Source organism: Talpa europaea, assembly GCF_964194135.1.
Source record: "Talpa europaea genome assembly, chromosome: 1".
Taxonomy (NCBI): Eukaryota; Metazoa; Chordata; class Mammalia; order Eulipotyphla; family Talpidae; genus Talpa; species Talpa europaea.
In genome coordinates, this window is record NC_140073.1 from 15,392,085 (window position 1) to 15,405,318 (window position 13,234).

The window sequence follows — 13,234 nt, forward strand, 5'->3', positions numbered from 1 at the left end:
CCCCGGCCGAGTGGGGGTGAGAAGCAGGAGGGCCAGGTGGAGAGCAGGCCCCAGCAGCAGCAGAGAGCTGACTGTCCATCAAGTTTGGAGTTTGGGTTCTCTTGTAGGACTGGACATTTTCATTTCTGCATTGAGGACTATCTCTTAAGTCAGAGTGAGCAAAAAATTTATGTGTCTGCCCAAATTTTTCTCTAGGGCCAGAATGAGATTATTCTACCTGAATCCGTTTTAAAGAGAATGGAAGACAATATGAAAGTGTTTTGGCCGCACCCCCCAAGTTAGGTAGTCTTCGCTTATCTGCAGTTTGGCTTTCTGTGGCTACAGTTACCTTCGAGGTCAACTGTGGTCTGCAAATAGTAAGAGGAAAATTCCAGAAAGAAATAATGGATCGTTTTTAAATTGCACACCCTTCTGCTCAGCGTGATTACCGGCTCTTACGCTGGGGGGTTCTGGCTGTGATTCATGCCAGGCGAGGACACTGTCACATAGTCTACTCCTTAGTCACTTGGTAGCCAGCTCTTATCAGATCGTCTGCGGTGGTATCACACTGTTGCGTTCAAGTCGCCTTCTAGAAATTGAATAATGGCCCAAAGTGCATGAGTGGTGATGTTGCTGTGCGAATATGCCAAAGAGAAGCTATAAAGTACTTCTTTAAAGGGAAAAGATGACAGTCTGAACCTGGGGGGGAAAAAATCATATGCTGTGGTTGCTAAAATCTATGATAAGGATGAATCTCCATTCTGAATTTGTGAAGAAGGGGAAAGAAATTTGTGCTCCTTTTACGTCGCACCTCCAACTGTGCCCACTCACATCATCACTGGAAGGGTGAGTACAGTGTAAGCTGTTTTGAGGCAGAGTCACTACATTCACGGAACTGTGTTTATGATATAGTAAGTCCTTGCTTAGGATCGGTTCTTGGAAACTGCCACTTTCAGTGAAATGCTGTTTAACAAAAATGTCCAATGTGGGAAGGGATTTTGTTTCCTTATCAATGACATAAGGAAGTGATGTTATATCGTTTTAATCGTTCTATTTTATTACTAGTTATTTTCAGTCTCTTACTATGCCTTGCTTTATAAATTTACCTTTTTCATAGGTAGACATGTATAGATGAAAAGAATAAAATTTGTAGGTTTCAGTGCTGTTCATGGTTTCAGGCATCCATTGGGGGTCTTGGACTGTACCCCAGTGGATAAGGCTGGGGGAGTCCTGTATTCAGTGTAGTGTTCAGTATGTGTTTAAAACTAGAGAGAAGGAACCCGGGCAGGACGAGGCCATATGTGTTCAGGGAGCATTGCTTTGCCTTCATCTTTTAATCCATTACAGTAAGAGTATATAAATACATACATGTGGTACATATTTATATGTCTATATAATTTTATATATTAAAAATTTTAACATAAAACTAAAAAGAGGAAAAAGACTCCATAAGTGTTTCTCTGTTCTAAAATCTAGCCAATCACACAAATTCCTTCCAATTTAATTTTTTTAAAAAAAGATTTATTTATTTAGGCACTGGATACAGTCACAGGCGCGAGAGGGTGAGAGAATTCACCAGAGCCAGAGCGGGGAGCAGAGCAGGCAGAGGGACTGAGGTACACTGCTGAGGGGAGCAGCGGGCAAGGTCTGCGCGCCAGGTGGGACCCTCCTCTGGTGGCCCCCTTCCAATTTAATTTTAACTAACTACTGATGCAGTGTGTGCTGGCAGCAACACTCAGGCTTGGGAAATGTTCTTGGAATTAGCCTAGACAGATCGGGAGAGTCTCTGATTTAGCACTTTCCCTAGAAATCTGCAGCGAATATTTCTCCCTTTTTATTGTTCTTCTACACCACTCAGATCTCTCTAGTCTGTACTGAAGTTTGTATATAGCATCGCTAGATAATAAAACAGGAACAACTTATCAATGTCCAATAAATGCTAAATAAATGAAGGGATGAACTAAGGAATAGTAAACAAATTCACAGTTTCCTGACAGCATTTATTATAGATGGTAAGAGCTGCTACCCATTTCTTTGTGGTAGAAATTTCTTATTTTGTTTTTATTGTTATTATGGTGTTTTTTTAAAAAAAGATTTTATTTATTTATTTTATGCATGCAAGAACTGGGGTGTAGGCCAGAGGTGCCAGGGGTGAGAAGATTCACCAGAGATAGAGCAGGGAACAGAACAGGCGGCTCTACTGAAACACACTGCTGAGGGGAGCAGTGGTCGAGACAGGAGAGGTCTGCTGCTCCTTATGAGTCACCTCCCTGGCTGGGGATCCGAACTCATGCTGCAATGGCTGGCTGTAGCCTGGTAGTGCTGAGACTTTAACCCCTGTGCCACCAGGAAGGCCCCGTTATTATGTTATTTTAGAAAATAATTCTTTCTTACTTCTTACCTCCACCACTATGCTCCCCCATCTACCAATGAGTGACTTCTGTCCTAGTAAATGGTGACATTTTGTGTGCTGGGACTGTCTTTGAAGCAACTTATTTTGTTTATCTAGTTTAAGTCTATTAAATATATGTGAAAGATTTAAAGAACCGCCCCCTCCCCTGCCATTACTTGAGAGGCCTGGTGTTTTGGATCCCTTTGCTAGCCTACATTCTGAGAGCTTTTATTTTCATCCAATTTCTTCCAAGGAGGCCCTTTTAATTCCAGCAGAAAAAAGATCATGACTCTCTAGAAACAAGAGAAATAGGTTAAGGTCTAGCTGGGTCTTAATTGAACTAATGATGATAATAATAGCAAATATCCATTGGGTGTTTAATGTGTGCTTAATAGCATGTGTGTTACAGTAATAGCTGAACCGCACGGGGTGGCTGCTGTCTGCCAGGCCGTTCTAGGTACATTCACCATCAATTCTTGCTGCAAGCCTTCAGTTGCTAAACTAATTGGCCATAAGGCAATTTTGCCATAAAAAAGAATAAAATTATGAAAAATAAAAGAGGAACATTCATTTAAAAAGACATAATGAAATAACTCTCTCTTTGAGCTAACGTTTCTTCCTTCATTAGGAGAGGTGTCAGTTTGCAAACACCAAGATGCCTATTTGTAACTGAGCTTTGCTCTGTATGGTGAAAGCTGCCTATACTTTGCTTGACAGACAGGGATGCTGCTATCTCTTATCATTATCTGCACCTTGTGTAACAGCTAGTGCATATCTGGAAGACATTTCCATGTTTCATCATATGCTCAGTCCTTATACCTCATCGAGCCATCTAAGCCCGATTCTGTGCTAAATACCAAAATTCATGTTCTCTGCTAACTAAAGAGCCAAAAAAATCTTTTTCACCATTTTCAAGAAACTTATACTCACCAGGAATCATGAAACTATTTGTCTGGGGGAGAAACTTGCTCCTTCTTTTGTCTTCTGTCTTCGACTTTAATATTGAAGGATAAATAATGCAATAAAGAACGGCATAAAGGACAAGTTGTTGGAATTGATAATTAATGTTCTCGAAGACGGTTGTGTATTACTAGCTGCCTTTTTAAATATTTGTCATAGTTTAGTGAACTTTTGGTTTTGACAGGGGAGAGGGATGGCTGTGTTCACTGAAGCGTTTGCAAATTGATAGCATTTTCTAGTATAATATGCAATCTGGCATTACACTCTTAGTTCACACCTCTGGTGAATTCTGTTGCCATACACGTGTGTGTGTGTGTGTGTGTGTGTGTGCTTAGGGTAACAGTTTACAACAATGTATAGGTTCCAAGATTACATTTTCTTACTATGTCTGACACCAAATGTTGTTACCAAACAACTGGTCCTTTTCTACCCATTCCCTGCTTTTTCCTTCGCCTCTAGTTACCACCATTCTGTTCTCAGAGTCTAAAGGTTGTTTTTGTTTATATTCCACAAATCATATAGTATTTGTCTTTCTCCTTTTGACTTATTTCACTTAGCATCATCCCCTCGAAGTCTATCCATGCTGTTGCAAATGGCAAGATTTCAACTTTTTAAATGGTGAGTAGTATTACATTGTGTATATATCTATGTCTGTCTGTCTATCTATCTATCTATCTATCTATCTATCTATCTATCTATCTATCTATCTATCTATCTCATCTTCTTCCTCCATCATTGGACACATGGGTGTTTCCATAGCTTGGCTATTGTAAATAGTGCTGCAATGAACATAAGGAATCATACGTCTTTTCGACTTAATATTTTTATGTTCTTCGGGTAAATACCCAGCAGTGGGATTGTGGATCATATGAAGTTCTGTTACAGGGCAACCCTGCTCTAAAACAGGTTGCCTGACTGTGGGTCCTCACCCACATGCTTAAAAGGGACTTACACTGCAGGCACACACAAAAGGTTAACAAAGGTTAACAAAGGTTTATTTACAAGGACAGGGGAATGAGGAAATATACAACTCAGGAAGAAAAGAGGGAGATAAGTTCTTAAATGCGTCCTACCCATTCTGCCAACCTGGAATCCTAAGTGACCCACGGAGACCAAAACTCCCTGGCCAAGAACACGAGCCAAGTGTGCCCGACCCCACTAACATGGCTGGTTTTTATTTACAAACAGAGAAAATGGCTGCTTAACCCTGCCCTTAGGTCCTCACAACTTCCCTTTGGGGATCCTGGGATTTGTAGTTCCCAGTGTCTTGATGGAGTGGGGGTGGCATCCACGAAGCCTATATAGAATTAGCTCAGGACATCCTTTCCCCCTAATAGTTCTATTTTTAATTTTTGGGAGAACCTCCATATTGTTTTCCCTAGAAACTGCACCAGTTTACATTTCTGCCAACAGTGTGTGGGGGTTCCTTTTTCCCCACATCCTTGCCAGTATTTATTATTCTTGACATTTTGATAATAGCTGTTCTTACAGGTGTGTGGTGAGACCTCACTGTGGTTTTGATTTGCATTTCCTTAATGATAAGTGATGTTGAGCACCTTTTCTAGTGACTATTGCCCACCTGTGTATCTTCCATGGTGAAATGTCTATTCAGAACCTTTACTGCCATATTTTTATGATATAAAAATGGGAGTGCTGCATCAGTTAAAACCAATCTCGAAACCAAACTGTCTCCGAGTTATTTTATCTTGTATGACAAAATTTCCCATCAGTTACACTATGAACATGTTTGTGGGAAAAATAACTTGTGGCAAAGAACTTGCAGGCCTGGATATTCAGCCAGGCTTTGTCTTAGAAGTTTGACCTTACAACAGTCTTAGGGAAGGCAGGTACCAGCATTATCCCCATTTAATGGATGAAGAAAAAAAGGTTCAGAAAGGTTAAGTACCTGACTAGGATCACAGGCTGCTGAGTATAAATTTAGGGATTCATCCCTAAGTTCTGATGGCTACTTCCCCACACTACTACACCAAATTATCCTCTTGGTTACATGTGTTTATTTTGTAAATGTGTTAAGTCCCTTCTGGAGCCTTGCAGTAACTTTTCAAGGCACACACAACCTTTGAATCCAATTTGGGCCTTGCTAAAAGTGTCACATACTTATTATGGAACCTACTTTAGAAGAGTTGCGAGGGTTTGAAATAACAGAGGGCAGTGCCTAGGACAGTGCCTGGCTCATAGTAAGTGCCCAGTCGGTGTTGACTCTCTTCTGTTTTAAGATCTTATTCATTTACATTTCGAGAATGAATAAAACTCAGTCATTGCAAATTGCTCTTTGGAGGTTAATTTGCTCTCTCTGATTGTATCCCAAATACTAGAAATGGGGTATATATATTATTTTCTATTACTCTCATAACAAATTACCACAAACTTGGTGATGTAACACAATAGAAATTTATCCTCTCCTTGGAGGCCAGAAGTCTGAAATCAAGTTGTCAGCAGGACCACGGTCCCTCCGGAAGCCTCAGGAGACATTTTGTCCCCTGCCTCTTCCAGTGTCAGGTGGCTGTTGGCATTCCTGGGCCTGTGGTCATGTCATTCTGATCTCTGTCCCATCTTGAGTGCCTTCCCTTTGTCTATCAGCCTCTCTAGTTGTTGCTAATAAGAAGCTTATTAGCTGATTTAGGGCTGCTCAGATAATCCAGGATGATCCAGGATTACATCTTAAGATAAAATCCTTAATTATATCTACAAAGATCCCTTTTTCCAAATAAGGCCTCTCTTACATGTTCTTGGGATCACTTTTGAAGGAAATGGACATATTTGGGGGCTACCATCTGTACGAAAGATGCTGGTGAGTCCAGTAGCCCTAGTTCTGGCCATGTTCCTTACTCAATGGTTACAAAGTGATAGTCTATAAAAGAGTTTTTTCTTCTTACTAATCAAAGGACAATCACTCCTTTCCATCCTGAGGCTGAGAAGATGACAGCTGGAGCTGACATCCTTTCCCTAAGACTACAAAGGGTTTGCATTAGAGTTCTTCAGAGAAACAGAACCAATACACTGTGTCTACATACAGAGATTTATTATAAGAAATTGGCTTGTGTGATTATGGAGGCTGCCAAGTCCAAATCTAAAGTGTGGGCCAGGAAGGACAAGATCCTGGAGAGCCACTGGTGTGCTTCCAGTCAGAGGGCAGTCTGCTGGAGACGTTTTTCTTACTGTGAGAAGATTGGTCTTTTTGTTCATTTCAGGCCTTTAACCGATTAGCTGAGGCCCACCCACATGATGGGGCAATGTACCATCCTCTGCTGATTACAATGTTAATCTCATTCAAGTAGCAGCCATAGATGTTACCCAAGATGGTAGCTGGGAGAGAGAGAGAGAGAGAGAGACAGAGCGCCAGTAGTGGTGAACAGCACAGGATTGAAAACCTGACAGAGGGGACCAGTCAAATTTGTACTCCTGTGACTGAGCAAGTTACTAACCTGTGCCAAACCTCAGCGTTCCCTTTCCTACTACCTGCAGCTGCAAGGAGCCACAGTGTTGGAGCTGGCCCAGTGGGACCCCATGTTCATCCCTGCAACCCTGAACCACCGCCACCACTATCATCACTGACCTTTGCCTGCTTGCAGCCTGAGCTCCAGAGGGGCCACTGTTGTGGCCCTGTAAGCAGCTTCTGGGGCTAAACACTGGAGTTCTGAGGAAGGGTTAGGTCTCCAGTTTCAGAACCCAGTCATTTGGAGAGTGCTGTAGAAGGAGGACCTATTTCTGTGGCCAACTTAAATTCAACGTGTCTTCACTGCAAGAGAATCAATACAAGTTTTGCTTTTGTGAAAAATATATCACCAAGTGGATCTTGGACAAATCACTGGGCCAATGCTGTTACTCAGATCAGGCTCCTCATTCACCAGGGTGTGGGCGTGCGTAAGTGGGCACAGTTGAACTGAGAAACTGGCATTTAGGGGCAGCAGCAGAGAACAGAGGTGCGTAGCAGCAGAGGTCCTTGCGGCAGAGTGCAGTAGAGACCTTGAGAGAATGCCAGAGAGCCCAGAGAGCAAAGATTTGCTGGGGGCTAGGAGACCTGCCAGCCTTCTGCCCCCCTGGCTCCACTGCCTGCCCTGCACCTGGTTGCCTCACTACAAATGGTGCAGAAAGATCATTAAAAGACTGAAAAAGCCACTGAGGGCTCCAGGACTCCTTTACCCGTCTGCTTGGGTCCATAGAAAACCTGCCCTGTGCCTTGCTGGCACTACAGATGTCATGCCTTTGACCCCCTGGGGTGGAACACCCTCTTTTTCAGGCCTGGTCCTAGGGAAATGAGAAATCATCAACCTGTGTCTTCAGCTTCCCTTGAAGATTCTAGGAGGGTCAAAGGCAATGCTCCTGGAAGAACTTGTCACTGAGAGTGGAAGGTGCCAGCTCCTAACTTTCAAATGAATGGGGGAGATGCCCTCCTTCTGTCCCCAGACCCCAAGACTCCATGAAGTCTGACTAGGATGAAGTCATGCTTCAGAAGGGGCAATGGAAGAGAGGAAGACAAAGCCTCCTAGTCTGATAGTCTCATCCTAGCATTAGAGACTCAGCTGTGCCCATCAAGTCGTGACTTCTGACCCACCAATCCACATACTGCCGAGAAGCTTGTTTTCCTGGAATTTCTAGTAGAATTCCTAGAACTCTAATGATCTTCAGAAACCTTATTGCATAAGGAAGGGTTAATCATCAAGGAACCTGAGAACCCCACCCTGTTATTATTTCAGGCTAGATGGCTTTGTGTCTGGGGGTGAAGCCGCTTAATAATGACATGACCTTGGGCAAATCACCACTCCAAAGCTGAGCTGCCTCAATTGTAAAATGGTGGTAATAACAGTATTTACCTTTATGATTTTTGTGATGATTGAATGACACAATCCATGCAATGTGATTATCACCGTGGCTGGCACAGACTAATAAACTATAAATTGTGCTATTATAACTGTCAATTCACAGTTACCTAATTCCTTAGATTCTTATAGAATATTCATATTTTCTCAAGTGTTCTTACCTACATCTCTCATTGATTTACCCCCAAAAAATTTTGGAAATATGTAGCACAGTAGTAATTAATCTCAATTTAAAGGGAAAGAAAGTGAGGTTGATATGTTAAGTATTTTTACAATTGTCCTAGTTATCTTGTTTTTTGCCAACTGGTAAGAGAAGCTGGTAAGAACCAGGTATACTTGTTGCTCTGGAAGGTCCGTAGAGTCAAGTGGGCGCTGAGGACCAGATCCGAGCCCTGTCTCACCTCGGAGCCGGCCTGCTTCCCGCCTTGCAGGACAGACCCATTTCACAGTGGTGGACTGGACTGTTCCTGAGATTAAATGACTTTCCCCAAGTTCTGGGCTAGTTGAGGGCAGAGTTGGGGTGTGCACCTGGGCCTATGGGATGCTTTTCCTAGGCGCCACGCTGCTTTGCAGAAATAAAAAACTGGACAGGAGGAAAGATGAGAATGACCATTGCATGGTGGGAATAAAAGGCTGCTGAGGTGAAGCATAAGGTTTCTGAACTCAGTTAAATCCTGGGCGCACCAAGGGTTTTCCAGACGGGTCCAAACAGCAGTTTATGGGCTATGAACTTTTTGCTAGGGTTCGCCAAGAAGCCTTTAGAAAATAACCGCTTTGTTTTGCTTGCCTCCTCCTGCCTGCTCCATACTCCAGCATCAGCCTGTGGAACTCGGACGGGACTTGGAGGACATGGGAAGCGGATGCCGAGAGAGCCTGGGGTGGCACTATTGGTGCTAAAAAGTCAGGGTACCTTTGAGCTGTTCGCGGCGCTGGGCTTTCAGCTGAGGTCCACTAGGTGGCGCTCGCCCTCCACGCCAGAGGCTCCTGTTCGCTGCTACCTGGCTGGCTGGCATCGTCCTCGCTGTGCACTGTATTAACAGTCCTAATCGCTAATAGTTCTTGAGAAGTTACTACGTGCTAAGCGCTTTACATAAATTATCTCATTTAATCCTTACCAGAACTCTTTAAGGTAGGCATTGTTAGCCTGAACTGACAAGGGAGGGTAAGTCACTTACCGGAGTAACAAAGCTGGTGTTGGCTGAGGCAGTGGTTGCAGAAGGATGGCCCCTGAGTGCTGACCACCTGCCAGACGGTAGGCTAAGTGCTTCCTGAAGTTTGCTTCATTTAAATCCATCATGCTCCCTCTCCCTTCCTGCACCCCAAATGTAGTGAGGTGATGGATGTGTTAATTGACTCAGTGTGGGGAAAATCCTTTCACAAGGTACACGTCTATCAAATCATCATGATGTACATTCTAAGTAACCTACAAGGCTGTCAACTATACCCCAATTAAAAAATTCCTAAGTCCCTATGAAATAAGTACTACTATTCTCCCTCATGTTCAAAACGATTGTAGCGGGAGGAAGGCACAGTGCAGGATCTCTAGGATCCAGGAAGACAGGTAAGGGAGAGTCCTGGACCCTTCGATGACTTTTCAGGCTTTTATTACACCTTGTACAAAGCAGAGGGGTCGGGGGGTGTGGGAGGAAGAGGTGGCTGGCAGGTCTCCCTGTCCCTGGTGAATCTTCACTCTTTCTGGGTTCCTCTGGTGTTCTCTCGTGGGCTCTGCTTCTCTGCTGGTTCTTCTTCTCTTTCTGCTGGCATCCCCATGACGCTGCCCTTATAAGCCCAGTCTCAGCCCAGGTGTGCCCACCTATGCATGCCCACACCCTACTCCAGGTGTCCACCATCACGCGTGCATGTAGCATCACAGGGATCCATCAGTAATGCTAATGGCGTGGGGGAGGGGGGATGGAAAAGCCTGGTCATTTTCCACTTACCCTAAAATGAGAAAACTCAGGAATGGAAAGGCTAAATGCCTCAATAATTGTTCAGGTACAGCAAGTACGTAGTGACCCCCAGACAAGAACCCAGATCTCCTAGGCCGTGACTCTCAAGTCGACTCATCTTCCAGGATGTACACAAATGAGAGTATGGGTCTACTTGGGGTCCGTGGTGCTCTAGGATTCAGGAACCACACTCCCGATTCCTCTCAGCACTTTCTGCCCCATGGAAAAGCTCTCTTCCCAGTGAGCATACCCTGCTGGGAGGCAGCCCAGGCGCTGAGTCAAATCCTGACTCAGATTCCAGCTGCTGCATCATTTGCTGGCTCTGTGTGAAATCAATCTCCCTCTAGAGTAACTTCTCTCAGCTTTTGCCTCCTCACTGCAAAATCACAGTGATCACCATTGCATCCAGGGGAGGGGCACTGAAAAATGGCCTCCAAAGCAAGAGCAAACAGAAAATCACCTGTGTAAGCTGCAGACCCTTCGATTTTACAGGCTTGGTGACTGTAACTGCACCCTGACTCTAAAGATATTGCAGAATTTCCTGTTAAAGTAAGAGTGGCCCAACAAAAATCCTAAGACTCAGGTCAAAGTTGTTCTAAACTTTCACTGTCTTTAGCTGAGCAAGGAGGTGTCTGTGTTATAACCTACACCATGTATGTGCCTTACCTGGAGTTACTCTTTTGGAGAACTTGAAACTTAGTTATATAAGATCAGCGTGAGCTATTTGGTTTAAAAAAGGTGACTCCTTCATTGTGTCTTTAATTGGTATGAGTTCTGGGGACCCTGTTGCTGAAGCCTAATTCCCAAACATTGGGATCTCTTTATAGTTTTAATGATCCCTTGGCACCTTGTTCTCACAAAAGCCATAAATGCATACTTGCAGCTCCTGACCGCCCAATACAAGATCTCCCTGACGCTAGAGCTTCAGGGAAGGCTGACTTAAGGAGTGTGAACCCAAAGTCATGATCTCAGTGGCCTGTGAACATTACCCAGGAGATCAGTGAAAACTGTGAGAAGCTGAGAGAGATGCTGAGGCCTTAAGTTTTGATCAAAATTCTCAGGCTGAGTGTACTATCAAGAGAAAGGAATTGTTAAACGTGGAAAAAACCAGGCCCCTAATGCAGTCCTTCATGCTACCTATTGTAGTTTCTATCTCCCCCAAAAATCTAATCCTAAACTGATCAACCTGGGGTTTTCTGATGAGCACAGTGAGGCCATCTGCATGATAAACCCCCTACCCTCCCCTGGGAAAGGCCACTTGGCTGGAAATAACCTCCTCTGTCTATAGCACCGTCTATTTTGTGTGAACCCTTGCTGTGTCTAGATGGAATGCTTGCTGTAGGGTAAGGTAAAAAAGTATCAGGTTTTTCTGCCCTCCTACCATTAGACATAATAATAGATCCTTGCGGTCCTGAACGCATGCCTAATGGCGGGCACCTGGAGTAGGGTGTGGGCCTATGTAGATGGGATTCACCTGGGCCAAGGCCAGGGCTTATAAGGGTGGCACAGTGGAGTGCAGGGTGGTGGTGCGGTGCAGAGGATGGAGGAGTGCCGTGGAGAGTGGCGGAGCGCGACGGAGTATGGCGGCCACGAAGAGCGGAGAGCATGAAGACAACATGGCTGCTAGAACTGGTAAAGAATCTACCCGCTCTGGGTTGGTTGGGTTACACTCGCCAATCCATAAATCTTTTAATAGTGCCTACTAGATCTCTTCAAAAAAAGAAAGAAAAAGAAATGGTTCCCCCTTCTCAGTCCCCACGATGAAGGAGGCCCAGGAGGAGATTTAGGATGGCCACAACTTTACCGAAGTGGGTCAGAGGTCCCTTAAGATTGATGCTAAGAGAAGCTATATTTATTGCATTTATTTGTGGCCATGCTCAGTGCGTCTTTCTCCTTCAACATTGGCATCTCTCAATAAAACTTTTTGCAGTGAAGGAAATGCTCTGTATCTGCCCTGTTCAAAAGTGTAGCCGAGAGTTGAATGTTGCTTCAGAGAACTTGAAATGTCTTGAGATGGAGCAACTACATTTTAAATTTTATTTGGCTTTAATTATTTTAAATTGAAATAACCACAGGTGGTTTGTGATGGCCTCATTAGACCACTAAGATTTCGGTAGCTGCCCTCAGAGACTGGCATTTCATGTGTTCTGGAAAAGTGCTGAATAAACATGCTGCAAAAGGCTGAATGTAGATTATTTACTTGAGTCTTCTAGGCCTCACTTGAGGCCTATGCATGTAGGGAGGCTTGGCGTCCGAGCTAGCCGGAAGTTTGGTGAATGTTGTCTTCAGGAAGGAGAGGAAAAGAAAAAGGAGACCCTGAGCTTTGCAGCGTCAGCTAAGAGAGGGCGTGTGAAACAACAGGCCAGGGGCTGGAACTGGGATAACATAGAACACTGGTCATCACCCCAGTTCATTGTATTTTATTTTTCCTTCAGTGATTAAAAATCAGATTCTTAAAGAGGGAGGGCAAGGACCCCAAGGAAGGAAGGTGCTGGAGAGACTGTTAGCACTCATTACACAGTAGACTCTGAGGGAGACAGATCCCAGGAGGTGGACCAGGAGGCAGGAAGATGGCAGGCCTCTTGGGCTTGTGTGGGAGGGGAGGGAGCAGAGATATTTCCTTGGGGAGTTAACAGTCTGAGGCCACCTTAAGGTAACTTAAGGTGCACATTAAGTTACCTTCATAATCTCTGCTTTGAAGATCAAGCCAGAGAGCTGAGAATATGGGCTCTTGCTATTTTGCTGTCCATGGAATCTCACTGGTCTTTGGCTTCAGTTCCTCCTCTCTCTCACTCTCCCCTCATCCCCATGGGCCAAGAGGCCCAGCTTAAATTCTTCTTCTTCGTCATCATAATCATCATCAACAACAGTTATTGAGCAGACTCTGAGATACAGGGTCTAAGTGAGTTATATCATTTAATTCTTTGAAAGAGGGCTGAGGGAGATGTTTTTAGGTAACATTTATTTGTGCACCATGCTTTTGGCATGCAGCAAGCACTCTCTATCTAAACACTCACAGCTACTCCACTCCCCACCAGTAGGTGTAATGATTATCATCATTATCCCTTAATTTACAGATGACCCCCCCTATGTCCCGGGGGGTTGAGTAACTT